At 38.1% G+C, this 18,633-nt stretch overlaps 1 long non-coding RNA gene across 2 annotated transcripts; it reads right to left on the minus strand.

The window, feature by feature from the left end:
- Positions 1–3,465: 3,465 nt before the first annotated feature.
- On the minus strand, positions 3,466–4,247 carry LOC129355332 (uncharacterized). Of its 2 annotated transcripts, none has more exons than XR_008605253.1 (3): positions 4,120–4,247; positions 3,913–3,961; positions 3,466–3,814 (listed from the first exon to the last, which is right to left on the minus strand). It is a non-coding gene; the product is annotated as an uncharacterized LOC129355332 (long non-coding RNA). The 2 variants fall into 2 exon arrangements; XR_008605254.1 differs by having other exon boundaries at positions 3,466–3,653; positions 3,790–3,814; positions 3,913–4,247.
- Between the last annotated feature and the right edge of the window lie 14,386 nt (positions 4,248–18,633).

The raw sequence follows: 18,633 nt of genomic DNA on the forward strand, positions 1-18,633 counted from the left end.
TTTGTGAAATAAACCTCAAGTGTGGTTTGCTTTCACACTGTCAAACAATTCAAACCACTTAAATATGTTTCACTTCACCTTTTGTAATTACTTACAATCATGTTAAATTCAGCAAATATAAATAATCATGTAAATTATGCTTAACATATAGTTGTAAAGCAGTAACTTATCTTGCAAATTATACTTAACATCATATAAGTACTGCCACAGACTGGCGACCCGTCCAGGTGACCCCGCCTCTCGCCCGGAACGCAGCTGGAGAGGCACCAGCACCTCCAGACCCCGTTAGGGAGAAGGGTGACCAGAAGATGGATGGATGGATCATATAAGTATAAGGAAGTCAAAACAACCATAGATGTAGAAATCAGCTTATTCATGCTTTTGGGTCTTTAAGTGTTTTATTCACCTACAGTTACAGTTAAAATGTTGCATCTAAATAATTAGAATACCACCAAGAATGAATATATGAAGTCATTGTTATATATGATTGTCTCCTATAAATTCTGATTCCCCAAACTTCATCTTCTGTGGAATCAATTGCATTTTCTGGACTTGTATTTTGCTTAACTGAGTTTTAAACGAAGAGGGAAATTTGAATAAATATGTCTGTGATTGGCTAATGATAACTGTGCCTGGTGGATACATATTGGCTGTGGAGTTTCTTGAAGTCATGAGTGAAATGTTATAGCTTTCAGTGATTCAACTTTTGAATGATTATGATCAGAGCAAACAATTTTACAAGCTGACATAAAATAATGCGTAAAATATACATTGAGGAAGTCATGGGTGATCAATTCATTTGAAATAAGAATTTGGAAACATTGGACCAAAAATGTTTCAGAAGGAAAACAGATGACCAGTAACGGCTTAGCTTCCTGGATTTTATGCACATTAAATGATAACTTCATTCATTTTCTGTCAGGATCCTGGGTTGTTTGTGTTGTACTTTGATTTCTTCATCGCTTTATTATCATTTTGCATTTCTTTCTTATTTTGTTTAGAACTGTTTTTCATTTAGTTTGTGTTTTTAACTCTGTTTATGTCTGATAGTTATTTTTGATGACTTGAGTTTTATTTTACTGTAGTTATTCTTCAGCGATAGATACATTTCTGCTCCCCTGTGTACACTCCCTCGCCCCCTGTGCCATTTTCTCTCTCTCTCCTCAGGCTGCCTCCTGCTCCCTTCACTCACACCTGCAACCGGATCGCTCATCAGCCCAGGTCTCTTGTTCAGCGTTCAATCTCCTCAGTATTTAAGCTTATCATTCTCAGACGTACCTTACCGGAGCTTCTCCTCTTCTCCCGTCTGTCCCCTCAGATTCCATAGTTGTGTTCCTTTGTGCATTTTGGATTTTTTTTTCTGTAAGTTTCTTCCTCTTTTTTTATTAAAATCACCAAAAACTCAACTCAGTGCTCCACGCCCACTACATTTGGGTCCTCTCCACAACACTCAACATGACATTTTGATGGGCAAAGCAAAGATGAAGGAAGGTAGGGCACTGGATGGAAACACCAAATGTCAAATGTAATAAGTCTCAGTGTGACTCTGCACTGCAGTGACTGTCAGTTTAAGATCTGTTTCCAGGCAACTGACTATTATTTTAGTCTCTGGATAGACGCTTGAGGATAAAGTTCTGGGCAAAAAAGCTTTACCTTTCTGCATACACCAGCCTGAGTACCTCTCATTCTTTAAAGCAAAGCTGCTTAGCCACTGTTTTCCTTTGTAAAAAAAAAAAAAAAAATGTGTCTGTTATCAACATGCTGGAAGTGGTTATATGGGTTAACATAAGAAGGTTGGGTCCCAGGGGTATTCACTGCACACAGTTATTTGATTTGCTCCTGCAGCCACAGCTTAGTCCTGACTAAGTGCTGTGCAGAGGCATATGGCCAGGCTTGTGCGGGCCTAATTACAGACATTATCTCATTTGCTATTGTAAGGGACTGTTGTGCCATCTTCCACTTATTTAATTAGTCTTTTCACATGTTGGATGTGGGCAGCTTAGGAGGAAAATGTGACATATGGAAAGAAAAATGTACATTTTGGAGTTCTGGTTAGGGATTTAAATGGTTGAATCTTTTTTTCTTGCTACAGATTAATTTGTCAAACAATTAGCTGTCCTTTTCTCCATTTGGTGGTACTGATCAAACAAATACTCTGAAACATTCTTTACATTGCCAGTGTGCTGTCTTTTCCCATTTAACTTGATGGCTTAAAAGAGCCTCCTACTCCTGGCTTCCACTCCACTTGATCACCTCATTTGCATTTTATATTGGTAAATCAAATTAAGCACCGGCAGCTTTTAACATGATTGACTGCAGCCAGGGCTGCTCAGATGGGACTTATTCTGCACAGAAAATTAGACCATTTAATGTGCAGAGCAGAGAGCTTGGCTCCCCTCACTTTCAGCAAATCACATTCACTCAGCTAATTAAAATGATTTTTCCCTTCTTTTTGTCAGTGTTTGCCAAAGGGCTTTGATAGATTTCCCCACCTGCTATTTTACTGTACATCTCATTTTCCTGCACTCTCTCTCCACACTGTGTTTCTGCTGTTCTCTGGCTGACATGCATCATGTCTGTTTAGCTATATTCTATGTCGCATACACTCAAACTTTTCACTGTCCAGATCTTGATCACACTTTTTCCAGAAAAATAGCTGCACCAAGTTTTATCTGGAAGACTATTAAATATAGTTAAAAACTAAAGGCATCATTTGATTGTATTTTTTTCAGAAATACAGTCAACAGTTTTATTTTAATGACTTTTAGATGGACATTGTGAGTATTGATTGGTTTATCATATCTAAACATATGAAATTAGAATTAAAGGTTTGTGATGTGGATATGACATGAACAAAATCCGATGTCTAGTAAATCATATTAAATGCTATACATATTTTTACTTTCCTTTGTGAAACATAAATATAATAAGGACATCAAAACTTAATGTACTTAAAGCCAGCCTAATCATCAGTAAACTTAAGAATTATTTAGCTTAGACTATGTTATTTTGGAACAACTAAAATTGTGCTTAAAGTATTTTAATTGTAAATCAAATTATAGAAAATCACAATATGCAGTGCTAGAAGTGCAGTATTATGTGGTAAAGTGGAGTAACTGCAGGTAATTTCTGTACAGTTTTAAATTGCATTTAAAATGTCTTCTAAAAATGTAAACATTATATAGTTTAATTAATACTGTGATCACAGTATGCTCCATATAAACTTTTGGCTTATTATAATTGGTAATGAAGTACTCTTCACTACTATGTAACTTTGTCCATTATATGCGTCACTATAGTACAGCAGACATATCAGCTTCCAGTATTCAGCACACAGCAGGATGAATTACATAAACGACTACTCCACACACTTTAAAAGGTGAAAAAAATATATTCAATAAATTCACATTTTTTCAAGAGTGCATTGCCAATATACTTTCACAAAATTATACAAACTGCCAAGAATTAAAAGTTTACAGATAATAAGATCAAAAAATTTGCACAATGAAAAAAATCACTTCAGAGAAAAGGTGGAAAATATTTAATCAAGAAAAGAATCTAGTTTTAATTCAACGTCACAGTTTTCCAGTGTTACTCCAGACAAACTGTCATCCTAAGAACACCGAGGATCCATGACGGAACATTCCCGTTCACTGAGCACACAAAAACACAACCCCTTTGATTTGATTGAAGTTTGATTCTAGATGTTACTTGATATGATTCATTTGACAGGTTATTTCATGCATTGTTACCACTAAATCGAAATGTGCAGCATTGATCTGGAGTTACCTTGACAACGGCTTGTTACAGAAACCTACAAAAAAGAATAAAACAATATTGGAATCAAACACAAAGTATCACACTTGCACTTTTAAGAATACCAAAAACAGCTTAGAAAATAGTATGACTTACTATTTTAGGACGTTGTGGATTCACTATGTATATTGCATCATCTGAACTGCTGTGATGATGGTGAAGGTAAAAAAAACATTTCTGGGTGCCTTATTTGTGTATATGATAAAAGCAGAAAATATAGTTGCTAATATCATAAAATCAGTTGATGCTGGCTTTAACTTTTAAGAGTGGACTTGAGGGAGACAAATTTCAAGTTATACATACATTATCCTTGCAGGGTCTTGGGGAGTCGGGGGGACTAGTGCCCATCTCCAACAGTCACCGGATGAGAGGCGGGTTTGATCATGGCCAGGTCACCAGATCATAGCACCAATGAGAGCACATAAGAGAAATGGTAGGAATAAATGCTGTTCAAATATTTTCAATGTTTGTTTAGTACTTTGTACTGTTAGAAACAGACCACTGTCTGTTGTTAAAATGGAGCCAGGAAAAAAAAAACCCAAAACAAAGCTACATCATAAAACGGTTGTGGAGACGTTCATCCTCAAAACAACGGCCTGGCTGATCTTGTGCAGCCCGGGCCGTTTTCTGAGACTGAAAACTTTAGGTTTTGTTATACCTGATTCCTGATTGATCAGGTTCATTTGCTTAGACTGTCAAAAATATGTGAACATAAAAACAATTTGTTTATTTATGTACTGCACTGTCATAACTAAATGAAGATAATTAGCATTGCTAATGTACCTGGGTCTATATTAATAGTTGTATATTTTCTTTAATGTATTTGTCCACTTAAACTTAAACTTGTGTTCCTCTGTGTCTGATATGAGGGGTGTTGTCCTCCAGCTCTGCCTTACTTTCTTCTTCTCTTGTTCATGCTCCTCCAGGACTAATATAAATATTAAGTTATTAATTTCCTCCTCCCTTTTGTTAGTCGTTCCCCTGGGGAGAGGCAAGTTTTATAATCCTCAAATGTTTATTTTTTCTTATGTATTAATGATAGGTGTCTGGATATTTTCATTTGAGTCTTTATAACATGTGATGGATGCTAACACTATTATTTTGTATAGATCAGGTTGGAGAACTGGAGCAGATGCTATGTGCTAAAACTAATATCTCCCGAATGACAGATTAATAAACAGAGACCGCCTCCAAACCCATACTTGGTGTTTTGTCCGATCACCACATAACACTCACGACACAGAAGTTCACTGGTCACACTAAGCAAACTTATCACTAGCGAGCAACACATTTTATTTCCATCCAGTTCTTCTCCTGTTGTGTATTCATCTAACTCGAGCTCCGTCACCAGCTTGAATTTAACAAAACTAATAACCATTATCAAGGTGCTCTCTACTTTTAAGGCAATGTTGTGCAAATAAATAATGGGAATTTGAAGAGCATTTCCTCTTCTCATGATACTGTTCTTCTTCTATTAGAGTTGTTTATGACAGTTTTCAAAAGAATGAAGTTGCCCCTTACCGCTACCATCTGATATGAAATGTGAACTGGAGCTAATGCCGTTCACTAATAGAATTTGCATCTGAAAATGAATTCTCTGGGTTGACATCTTCTGTGTTTGAAGAACTGAGAAAAACAGATTACATTGGAAGAGTGTAAAACTGAAGACAGCTTCTGTCATGAAGTATGAAATGTTTGATGTTGGACCCAAAAGCTGAAATGGAAATAACCGATGATTTTGGAGGTGAAAAGATACAAGTTACAAAAATCACAGGGAGCCAAGGCAAAAAAAAAAAAAAATTATGAAGGATTCGGCAAGTAGTGAGTGAGGTTTAAATGAAGAGGTTGAATACTGAACAAAAGACCTGAGCTGATGAGGAAACTGACTGCAGGTGTGACTGAAGGAAGCAGAAGACAAACTGAGGAGAGGGAGAAAGAAAGTGACACGGGGGGCGAGGGATCGAACACAAGACAACAGGAAGAATTTCTAACGCTAAAGAATAACTTGATTAAAAAACCTGCCTTAATAAAACTAGAGTAAGAAAGAATAAATAAACATTACAAAGAACTGAAGGAAAGCAGGAATAAGACAAATCTAATCAAAATAATAAACTGACTTTATTGTTGTGTCATTATTACTTTGTTAAACTTCAAAACAACCTAACAATTTGGGATCCTGACAAAATTTAAAGACAAAATTGACACCGACTCTGTTTTTGTTGTAGAACCTCTTTCCACTAATCTGTAAATATTTGTTTTGAAGCAGGAACAAATTATTACATTTGTTAAACTACGTTACTTTAAGTACCATTATAAGGACCGTTTCATTTTTGTTATGGTTTTACCATTCTAACAAAATGGTAAAAGATTTTTAAGGTAAACTTTGTTAGAACATAGTAGCATGTATGTAAACACAAAGTGTTTCACTAAAATATAATTAGATACTATAATTACAAATATTATTGAAAAGTATTTATTTTGAGATTTATTAAGGTTTACAAAAACATACAGATAACCTATCTGAAAGTATAACTCAAAGTACAACTTAAGAATAATGAAGTCTAGACGTAAATTCAAGCCGGGAGATTTTCTCCTCCTACCTGCATCATCCAATTGCCACACCTCTGCCAGAGCCAACCAGCACCAAGTTGCTGCTTCGGCTCAGCCACTCATCACTCCAGAACCTTTTTATAAGGCCAAACAACCATTGGATCCACCTGCTTTCCAGCCATGCTTTGATTATTATGCTTTGATTATGTCAGACTTTGACTCAGATGACCCCACTCTTTTGCTTCCTGGCCCCTGGTGGAGCAGTGCTGTTTGTCTTCTTGGTCCAGCCCTATGTCCCCCCAGCCCACCTGACTTGTTTTGGTGGGGAAGACTCCCCTCACCACCAAGTGGATGAAGACCTCGCCCTGAGATGTTTATCCAAGCACATCTTCTGCCAAATAACTTCAAGTCAGATAAAACTTTCTAACTGCTGCTCTTTCTCTGTGTGAGCCTGTCCAGATTGAAATATTTGTAATATATTTTTAAAGTCTACATTTAAAAGATAATTTTTTATAAATAAATGAAAAGGGAATTTTAAAAAGTATTATCAAAATTTAGTAATATATTTAATTAGAATATAAAGTATATTTTTGAAAAAATATATCTTTAGTGTACCAATATACACTAAAAGTACCAATAAACATTTTTAAATAGAGCATTGAAAGCATGTTTTTAAAAATGTATTATTTTACATTCTTAATATAATCTCAAGTACATCCACTTGATAACATACTAAAATGTATTTCAGAAAAATACAGTATATTAAGACATACTTGAACGTATTATTTTTCACGTGTTTAGATAACTGCCATAGGCAGAAATGTACACCACTCGTCTCTGATTTGTTTTGGGACATTTTGATGATCATCATTAGGGTAGGAACCAGAAGCCCTGAGAGGTCAACCTTCCAGATTCTCAGGTTCTGGTTCTGGTTCTGCTCTGCATCCCCAGAACCAGAACCAAGAGAGGAGAAGCAGCTTTCAGCATCTATGCACCAAAAATTTGGAACAAACTTCCAGAAACCTGTAAAACAGCAGAAACCCTGACTTCCTTTAAATCTCAACTAAAAACACACCTGATTAGAGTTTGATTTGAAAAGTAATCAATTAAAAATGTAATGATGTAACAATGTATTGTTTATTCTATGTTGCATGACTTTGTGTTTTTGTGTTTATGATGTAAAGCACTTTGAAATGCCTTGTTGCTGAAATGTGCTATACAAATAACATTTGATTGATTGATTGATTGATTGATTGCTCCTGGATTTGAGCAATTTCTGGTTCATGTTTGTTTGCCTCACATGTGGCCTTAAAAAAGTCATAAAACTCTTAAGACACAGAATTCCTACCTTCTGGAATTCATGTTATGTTGATATGTGCAGCATGTAAATGTTTTAATTTTCAATCATGACCACTAATCTGTGTATTGCAGCACAGGATCATAATGGGCACAGTTGCTTTCTTTGCTCTTCATCATTTCATAACTTCATCATCTTTATATGGCCAGGAGAAAATGGCCCCTTCGTATGCTTGATATTTTTTGCTGACCATCAGTTCTACCCATAGGGGAGCTTTTAGTAAGTTGTAAATATTTAAACAGAAACTGTTATCTGTTGCTGTTTGGTGGGAGGGAACGAGTAAGTGAAAAATACTTGTACTTCACTACAACATACTTGTGGTGAAGTACAAGTACTTTGTTACTGTACAGAAGTACATTTTTACATATCTGGGCTTTGCTTAATTGTGGGTACTTTTGACTTTTACTCTGCTACATTTACTATTAAATATCTGTACTTTCTACTCCACTACTTTTCAATAATATGTTGCTATATACTACATTCAAATCGCATTGTCTTTTTTGATCAGTTTATGAGTATGAAAGTAACTGACTTATTTGAGGTAGCAGGTTAAAAAAAAAGAAAAAAGTTTGAGTCCAAGTTTTGAGAATAGTGTTGGTGTTAAATATTTTATTATTAATGTTTATTTTCTGTAAACCCATTACAAGGTTGAGTATACAATATAATTTTTAACTATGACAATGAAATACTGGAGTTCAAATTCTCAGGGCAGATTTTTTTTTCTAGATAAAAATAAAGACAAGATTTGACATTGCAGGTGGTAAAAATCCTGGTCAACTGTATGTACACAATAAAAAACTAAAAAACTAAAAACTAGGTTAGTAATACTTACACAAGGGAGAGATGACTGATTTCTGAAAAGGGGGGGAAAGGTTTCAAAGCTACCTGTGTAAAAATATGAAAAAGAGTACAGAAATACTTCAACATTTTAAAAGAGACAAAGTTATGTGTTGCTGAAATGGAAGCAGAAGAAAAATGCTGTTCCATGGGGAATATTCCCACTGGAAATAATAGGTGCAGCACACTGCCGACACCAGGCACTTCCCTGGAACACAACAGTCAGCTTAATTGCAGCTTTTAGGATCATTACTGCTCCCATGTGACTGTCAAAATGGACAAGGCTGGTGGGCCTTTGACAAACAGGCAACCACCACCCACCGTTCTACAGTCACAAGGGGCAGACTCATAACTAGGAGAAAAATACCTTTCTTGTTTGTTGTCCTCTCTTGCCTTTAAATCAGAGAGAAAAAATGCCACTGAATCCATTTTAGAAAACAGGATCTTGTTGCTATATATTCTTCCAAAGTCTTTCCAATTTCTGTGTCTTTGTAATTTGGGTCAACATTGCTATTATTAGATACAAATACAAGTATGCTAAAAGATGAAATGTACTAATGTTTGTCCTCTAATATATCTTGAGCAATTTAATTCATTCACTGTATGTGTGTGTGTGCATGTGTACAATACTGCCTTTCCTCTCTGTTTTACTTTCCTGACCTTTGGAGATTTGAGTTGTCATGGCTGCGAATGGCTCATTGCATATCTGCTAATAGAGGAACCCATTCATCGTTCAAGAGCTTGAGGGAAGTGGCTCACCAAGAGCCTTGGCCTCGTCTCTACAATCATCCAATGAGGTCTTTCTGTGAGCACTATTCCTTACAGTGCAGAGTATAATGTGAAGTACTCTGTCTAAAAGCCCTGTCAGAAGTCTTAACTCCTCAAAATTCTGTCACCAATACCAGGCTTTATCCTGTAGAACAATCTGTTGGATAGAGCAGCAGATATTTATTTAGCATGACATTAGGATGGTTTTCTAACTTAGATTTTGTTTATATATATATATATATATATATATATATATATATATATATATATATATATATATATATATATATATATATATATATAAAAGCCTTAAGGTGAGACATTGTTTTATACTAACTGTATGAAGTTCCTAGAAATTATTTTTTATAAGAAAATTCTATATTCCCTTGTATTTGAGTCATTTTGGACATGATTTTGTTTTTTGATAAATCTTGAATGTTTGAAAACATTTTTTCCTTATAAAATCAAAGTGAACAAATTTTTGTTCATGTACAATAACAGCAAGACAAGCTTACTTGAATCCTATCTTTCATATGGCACTTCTAAGCTTAATTTTATAGTTTTAGTTCATAATAGCTGAGATGTAGGGAAAAAAATGTCTGCATAAAAGGGGTTGTGAGCAGAGTCAATTTCCATGTGTGATATGCATGCTCGATAAGAGCCTTTTCAATGATTTTCCAGTCAAGCTTGTTTTGGTTTCATATGTGTTTGTGCCAATTTCAGTGGTGACCCTGAGCATTCAAATACAGACGATGAAACGCTGAAGGTCACAACTCTTAGGTGTTGTGCTATTCTGAGTGCTTTAAAGCCAAGTGTGTTATCGTTTTCACTCAGAGGAATGCTATGGTAGTTGCAGAGGATGAAGGTTAGCAGACAGCGCAGCACATTGAGTGCTTTAGAGCCATACTTGATTTGTTTTGTAACACCAGCCCTCTTCTTTGTTTTGCACATTCACAAAGACACAGTGCAGTGGGTTTTTTGTGTTTAATCAGTCAGATTTAGGTTTTCCTACAATTACATTTTTCAACAACAAAAGCTATATATATGAGCAATATGCTGTTGCCTGACAGTTATTTTATGCTTTCAACACAATGTGCAAATAAAATATTGTCATTTAATTGTCAATGGAGAGCAGTATAAAATACTGTTATGTGTTTATAATATACAAAAGAAATTTTAAAATATGTTTAAAGAAATTCTACTTTTTGTTGTGAAATTTCAGGGAATCACTTGTTTGACTTGATGTAGAAGAAAAGTCATTTACACTATTTACTCATTTGCAGGCCAGATTGTTTTCGTTATTAATTTAAGTATTCATTAAGCTTTTTTTGAGATGAATACTGGAAAAAAAGTTGATTAAAATCATTTTATGTTATCAATGGCTTTTGCTGATTCTACTGATTTATCATTTCCTTTGTCCATCATGTTCATTTGACCATATGTTTCCAGACAGTCTGCATGTTACAACTAGCATAACTTACACATGTTAATATTTCTAGAGCTCAGAGTGTTTATGCACATTCTCTGTTCGACAGTCCTTCCCTTGTTTCTATGTCGGGCTGCAAAACACGCACCTTACAGATCAACAGATCTAAAACAGATTTATACAAGATTATTTCCTTCATCAGAGAATGCTGTGACCTATCAAGTGTGTAACTTATTATTTTTTTCTTTGCTGGCATGTAAGTCTAAACAAACTCTCCAACTCTTACAAGATTTGTCTTGGTTGTTCTTTGGTTCTTTTTAACAAAGTAATTTTTCTTACAGCAAACGTGAAACTTTGATGGGCTGCTGTGTGCTGACGCAAACTCGATAATGATGTCATCAAAACCCCAAATGTCTGCAGGCGTAATCTCCTCTACGCTCTCCTTCTCTCTTGGATGGAGCTCTACCATGCAGACCGGTCAAATTTAGTTGATTTAGTTACATTTTCATTTGCCTCAATTTTGGCCAGTAAATCAGGGATTCTCAAGTAGATCCACATTCCCATAAAAACACCTAGATATTAAATACGTAGAGTTGAAATAAATTTAATCAATATCATTATCAATTCAAATTATTTGTCCAGCTTTGCTTCCATCTCTGTGCCACAATCTGCTGAGGTTTCATGCCGCCCCTAACAAGAGAACCTGGGCGGTTTTCCATATTGCTCATGTTGAAACCACCACTGCCTGCACCAATAAACATAGCAATCAAGCCATCATGACTTTTCGATGGCTATTAACTACTTTATAAAGAATGAAAGCACTTGCTAATTGTATAAATCTGGCACCTCAGATTTATACACTGCTTTTTGTGTTTTATAACACAATCTTTTGACTGTCACTTTGTTTTGAACTTGTATGTTGTTTTAGTTTCCTTTTATGAAGTCCACTAAAGATGCAAACATAATCTCTGGATTTAAGATCTCTTTTTTTATATGTAGCAAAAATTGAATTGAAATTCTAGATGAGTTTAGTTTAAGGACCTACATGAAAGAAATGGGAGGTCCTACCTTTACAGGTTAAATTGCACCTAAATGCTACTTTACCTGGTTAACCTAGGTAAACTTTTCAAACGGGGTTAGATAACTCCATTAAACCTGAAAAGCTTCAGCAAACATCTCTTGTCCAAATCAACCAAGTGTTGACAGATCAGGCTTAAATGATAAACTTGCATTTTGTAAGTTTCTGTCCCCACTTACTTCACTTTGTCTTCCTTTTGAAGAAAAGGATAACACATTCCTCTTTTTTTCTTTAACAGCTCAACCTGATGCTACTGATGGGGTTAATCATCATTCATTGCATTAAACTTCCATTTAAAAGTTGCAAGAGACAACTAGAACCTTACCTGTAATCCTTTGGGGAGCCAGACACCAGATAGCCCAGAGGCAGTGCATGTGTGAGGAAAGCTTTAGATAGCTTGCTCATCTCTGATCCAACCTAAATGTGGTCTCATCCAGAGGGTGAGCATTGTTGCCCACACCCTGCCCAGGTACAGTGCTGCTTTTGTTCCAACTCTCCCTCAGCTCTGAGTAGACTCACAGAGCCTGAGAGATCTCTGGGGTATGTTATCAGCGCTTTTTGTCCTGCTCTTGGCTTCACCTTCCCAGATCCTTTTGTTTACAGAACAGGAGAGGCACCACTGTGGGCATAGTCTGTCTCTGCAGTTTTCTCAGCCACTGTGTAAAGGCTCAATAAGCTCAGCTGATGTAAGCTACAATTTTTATTCTGTCTCTGCCATTTGAATTACAGATCATGCTTTCCAAATTTAACTGTGAATTCTATCTGCCAGATTACTGCAATTCTTTCTGTATGTTACTGATATTGGCATCAACAACGATGTTCAATACTTCAAAATGCTTTTGTCATTAAAACAATTTGATGTGAAAAGTATTTTGTCAAAATACAAAATTTGAAGTTATTCTGGAAAAATCCTTATTAGAGCTGTTAATTATGACAAAAAATGTTTACATGTTTGCAGCAAAGAATATATGTGAATATGCGTTCGTCACTTGTTAACGAACTTTGTGCAGTGATTCTGAATGCACTCTGAAACAACCGTTCCAGTCTCCCCACAACCTCACTAACTCAACTTATTAAGTGAAATGTTTTCAGTAAACAACCGTTGTCCTGCTCTGAAATAAGGCGTAGCCTGTTCCAAATAAAAAGACGAAAAGCTAAATGAAACAGAAACGGTACAGCATGAAAGCAACCACATCTATTCTATCTAAAGTTCTCAAGCTAACTGGTTTTAGCCATTTGATGAAATGAAGAGAAAGTCTGTCGGATCTACAGTGAGCTTTCTATACTTTGCTGCTGAATGTATCCATTCTGAGTTGATTTGGGATTCCAAATGTAAAGTTTGTGAATAAATCTGTTGGCACCAACTGCCAGCAATTTTCCTCAACATGGTCTTCCATGAACAATGGAGATTTGAATCCATAATGTTTTTGTTCCACATTTGTTACCTTTATCTCTTCTCTTGATCAGAGCCATTTTCTTGCTCTTACTTCAGCGTGAAACAATAATTTGCTTCTGAAAAAATTGTCAGCTGGCACATCTACTGAACTTTTAGATAGTATTTACCTTTTTGACAAAAGCATCGTATCATATTTTGTGTGACAGAGTTCCTACCTTGTTTTTAACCCTATAAATTTAAGTTTGTTCACTTTTCAGTATCCACCTAAATATTACAACCTACTCAGGAAAGAATAAAGAAATCCTCCTGTACAACTCATGAATTCCAGGAAGTACTTGAATTTGCTCTTGTGCGTTTCCTGTCGTCTTCATGTATGTAACTACAAGTTATCACTGCCCATGGACAGGTTGACTGGTTCTTGTATGAATCATAACTTAAAGTGAGAAAAGTCTTTTGAAGCCATGTTGCAAAATTATTAAATGTGTGAGAGATGATTTATAATAAATATAATATTTATTATAATTGAAAAAGATGAGTAAATATGACTTGACTTTGATCAAGGTTTTGCAAACACTCAATAAAATTCATCGATGTAATCCAGTGAATTTTTGGGTGTATAGTGAATTACAATGTTGACTTTAATCAAATACATTTAGACTTTAGACTTTAGACTCCTTTATTGTCCATTAAACTTACATAAAATGGAAATTTATCTTTGGCAATGGCACAAGAAACACCCAACACAACACACATCACAGTCGCCACAAAACTGGATTTAACTTCTCTTATCTATTCATAATAAGCATTTATTTTCAAGAAGCTATGGGTATGTTGAGGGTAAAACATTTTAAAAGTTGACTTGGTGAATTAAGTAATGTGAATGTGTATACGACAGTCGAGATAGGCCAGCTGCAACATTGTGTGTATCCTGCAATGCACTGGGCCATTGTAACTAATTAAACCACTCTTTTTGTCACAAAAAATACTTTTAAGATGTTTAAGGTAGAAAGGTAGACCTACACCTACATGCAGTTATAACATGCAACTGCAAATCTTTGTCTATGTAGCCAGTTGATCAAGACTGAGGCTACTTTCATAGCTGTGCAGCTCTTTGTAATGATATTTGACATTTACATTTAGATGAAACTGCAACTTGAGTTGCATTTCATGAGCATTCTGTTCTACTTGAGGGTAGCCTTGCATGTAATTGTTTATTTTATTCAAAGAAATAAGCATACTTTGACTGTTTGTTTTTTTCTGAACAGAGAAACAAATGAAAGAAAGGAGCCAGGAAGTGTTTCAATCAAATAATATTTTTTTTATACAAGTAGTTTCTAGCTTCAAAAATGTGCTGAAGCAACGAGTTTGCATATGCTTTTTAAGTAAGGAGAACTAATTAGGTTTTACAGTTTTACAAATACCAAGTTTCAGGTTATCCACTGAAACAGCACTGCCTGAACATGTTTCTAACAACAGTTCTTGTTTTTGAAATGAATCCATCCATCCATCCATCCATCCATCCATCCTCTTCCACTTTATCCGGGGTCGGGTCGCGGGGGTAGCAGCTTAAGAAGGGAGGACCAGACTTCCCTCTCCTTAGCCACTTCCTCCAGCTCCTCCGGGGGAATCTCGAGGCGTTCCCAAGCCAGCCGAGAGACGTAGTCCCTCCAGCGTGTCCTGGATCTTCCCCGGGGCCTCCTCCCGGTGGGACGTGCCCGAAAAACCTCACCAGGGAGGCATCCAGGAGGCATCCTGACCAGATGCCCGAGCCTCAACTGGCTCCTCTCGATGTGGAGGAGCAGTGGCTCTACTCTGAGTCCCTCCCGGATGACCGAGCTTCTCACCCTTTCTCTAAGGGAGAGCCCAGCCACCCTACGGAGGAAACCCATTTCGGCCGCTTGTATCCGCAATCTCGTTTTTCAGTCATGACCCAAAGCTCATGACCATAGATGACAGAAGGACCTCAATCCTCCAGCTGCAGCTGATCCAGAAGCTGCTGCTCCTGTTCTCACTAGAACCAGGAAGATAGAGACATAACATCAGTTTTAAAGTCCCTCCACTGGCTCCCTGTAGCTCAAAGAATAGATTTTAAAATACTGTTGTTAGTTTATAAATCACTGAACGGTTTAGCACCACAATACATCAAAGATCTGCTGTTGTTGTATCAACCTTCCAGACTCTCAGGTTCTGGTTCTGGTTCTGGTTCTGCTCTGCATCCCCAGAACCAGAACCAAGAGAGGAGAAGCAGCTTTCAGCATCTATGCACCAAAAATTTGGAACAAACTTCCAGAAACCTGTAAAACAGCAGAAACCCTGACTTCCTTTAAATCTCAACTAAAAACACACCTGATTAGAGTTTGATTTGAAAAGTAATCAATTAAAAATGTAATGATGTAACAATGTATTGTTTATTCTATGTTGCATGACTTTGTGTTTTTGTGTTTATGATGTAAAACACTTTGAAATGCCTTGCTGCTGAAATGTGCTATACAAATAACATTTGATTTGATAACAGTTTATGTAAAATAATTTAGTCTGTTAGATTTTCATTTCTAAATATAATAGTGTGTGAGCGATTGTGTCAGTGACATTCATTAACTTAAAATACTTTGCAGAATAAAATTTGATTGATTGATAGGACCTAGATCAATCGGTAAATCAAGAGCTTCACTTTGTGACTCATTTCTCTCTTCACTATGATGGTGAAGAGAGAAAATATAGTCAGCTGGCACATCTACTCAATGTAGATGTGGAAGCATCTACATTCAGTTATGCCTACCGTGAAGCGTAGGCAAGCGTGGAGTTATCACACATTGAAAGTATACCATCATCTGCTTAAAGTGAAAATTCAATACATTCTAGCCCAACAGGCGGATTGGCGCAGACGCTGCGACCTTCCGCTTCCTTCTTCCCTCATTCGTGAACAAGATCCCGAGATACTTGAACTCCTCCACTTGGGGCAGGCCACTCCCCTCGACCCAGAGAAGGCACTCTATCTTTTTCCGGCTCAAGACTATGGCCTCGGACTTGGAGGCACTAATCAACATCCCGGCCGCTTCACACTTGGCTGCGAACTGCTCCAGCAAGAGCTGCAGATGAAGCCAATAGGACCACATCATCCACAAAAAGCAAAGATGCAATTTTAAGGCCACCAAAACGGATCCCCTCAACACCCTGGCTGCGCCTAGAAATTCTGTCCATGAAAGTAATGAACAGAATCGGTGACAAAGGGCAGCCCTGGCGGAGTCCAACCCTCACTGGAAACGAGCCCGACTTATTGCCGGCAATGCAGAAAAGCTCTTCGAAGTATTCCGCCCACCGGCCCCAAGTCGAGGCAAGCAGCACACCATCCTCCACTGTAAACAGTGTTGGTCCTGTACTGCTTCCCCCTCCTGAGACGCCGGATGGTGGAGCAGAATTGCCTCTAAGCCATATGGAAGTCTTTCTCCATGACCTCTCCAAACTCCTCCCATGCCCGAGTTTTTGCCTCAGCAACCACCACAGCTGCATGCCTCTACGCCCGCCGGTACCCATCAGCTGCTTCTGGAGTCCCACAGGCCAAAAAGATCTGATAGGACTCCTTCAGACTGACAGGGTCTCTCACCGAAGGTGTCCACCAATGGGTTTGAGGGTTGCAAACTGCGACAGGCACCGACAACCTTGCGGCCACAGCTCTGATAAGCTGCCTTGACAATGGAGGAACGGAACATGGTCCACTCAAGACTCAATGTCCTCCATCTTCCCCGGGGACGTGTTCCAAGTTCTGCTGGAGACGGGAGTTAAAGCTACGTCTTACAGGGGATTCTCAGCAGACCCTCACAACATGTTTGGGCCTACCAGGTCTGACCGGCATCCTCCCCCACCACCGGAACCAACTCACCACCAGTGGACAACTCCGCGCCTATGTTCACCCGAGTGTCCAAGACATATGGCCGCAGATCCAATGAAACGATGACAAAGTCAATCATCAAACTGCAGCCTCAGGTGTCCTGCTACCAAGTGCACATATGGATACCCTTATGCCTGACCATGGTTTTCATTATGGACAATCCATGACGAGCACAGAAGTCCAGCAACAGAACACCACTCGGGTTCAGATCGGAGGGAGCGTTCCTCCCAACCACGCCCCTCCAGGTCATTGCCCATGTGAGCTTTGAAGTCCCCCAGCAGAACGAGGGAGTCCCCAGTAGAGGCACTCTCCAGTACCCCCTCAAAGGACTCCAAAAAGGGTGGGTAATCTGAATTGTTGTTTGGCCCATAAGCTAAAACAACAGTCAGAACCTGTCCCCCCACCCGTAGGCGGAGGGAGGCTATCCTCTCGTTCACCGGGGTAAACCCCCAACGTACAGGCGCCGAGATGGGGAGCAACAAGTATGCCCACCCTGCTCGACGCCTCTCACCGTGGGCAACTCCAGAGTGGAAGTACATCCAGCCCCTCTCAAGGAGACTGGTTCCAGAACCAAAGCTATGCGTTGAGGTGAGACTGACTATTTCTAGCTGGAACCTCTCAGCCTCACACACTAGCTCCGGCTCCTTCCCTACCTGAGAGGTGACATTCCACGTCCCAAGACCCAGTTTCTGTAACCGAGGATCGGACCGCCAAGACCCCCTCTCTCAGCCGCCACTCATCACACACTGCACCCGACCCCTTTGGCCCCTCCCACAGGTGGTGAGCCTATGGGAGGAGGAACCCATGTCTCCTCTTCAGGCTGAGCCCGACTGGGCTCCATGGGTAAAAGTCCAGCCACGAAGCACTCGCCAACGTGCCCCACCTCCAGACCTGGCTCCAGAGTGGGGCCCCGGTGACCCGCGTCTGGGTGGTCCAAAGTTGCCATTCATCATTGGGGTCTTTTGTGATCCAAAACGTTTATGTTCCAAGTTAAAAAATTCATATTTTATGAATGTTTAAAAATTAACTTGATCCTTTTGATATTACCCTGATATGCACTAGACTGAGTGAACTGTGATTAATTGACATTGATTCAAATGAAGAGATAGCGAAGTGCTTCCCTCAGTAAGAATCACTGATGGTGAAAAGCTTTTATTCACCAATGAGATGAAACATTTGGAGAACAAGAATAACCTCTGTTTTCCCAAAATAACATGCAGTAGAAATTAAAGGTACCTTAGGCCAAACATGCTGAGTCAAAAGGTGTCAATGTCATGAAAATCATTTTGACCTTCTTCAGTGCTGACAAATTTTCATCTTCCACACAGTTAGTACAACATTCCAGTTCATGAAAGTTCACAAGATACTATGCAACAAAGCAATAAAATAACATCTCAGTCAAGCGCTTTGATTATAAGCTGGGATAGACTTTAACAGCTTTTAATTTATTCACCATCAGGTCAAAAGTATAGTGTGGATTGTGTTCTCTAATGTGTTCAACACTTTGGCTTTTACT

This window comes from Poeciliopsis prolifica, unplaced genomic scaffold, assembly GCF_027474105.1.
Source record: "Poeciliopsis prolifica strain line A6 unplaced genomic scaffold, Auburn_PproV2 SCAFFOLD130, whole genome shotgun sequence".
Taxonomy (NCBI): domain Eukaryota; kingdom Metazoa; phylum Chordata; class Actinopteri; order Cyprinodontiformes; family Poeciliidae; genus Poeciliopsis; species Poeciliopsis prolifica.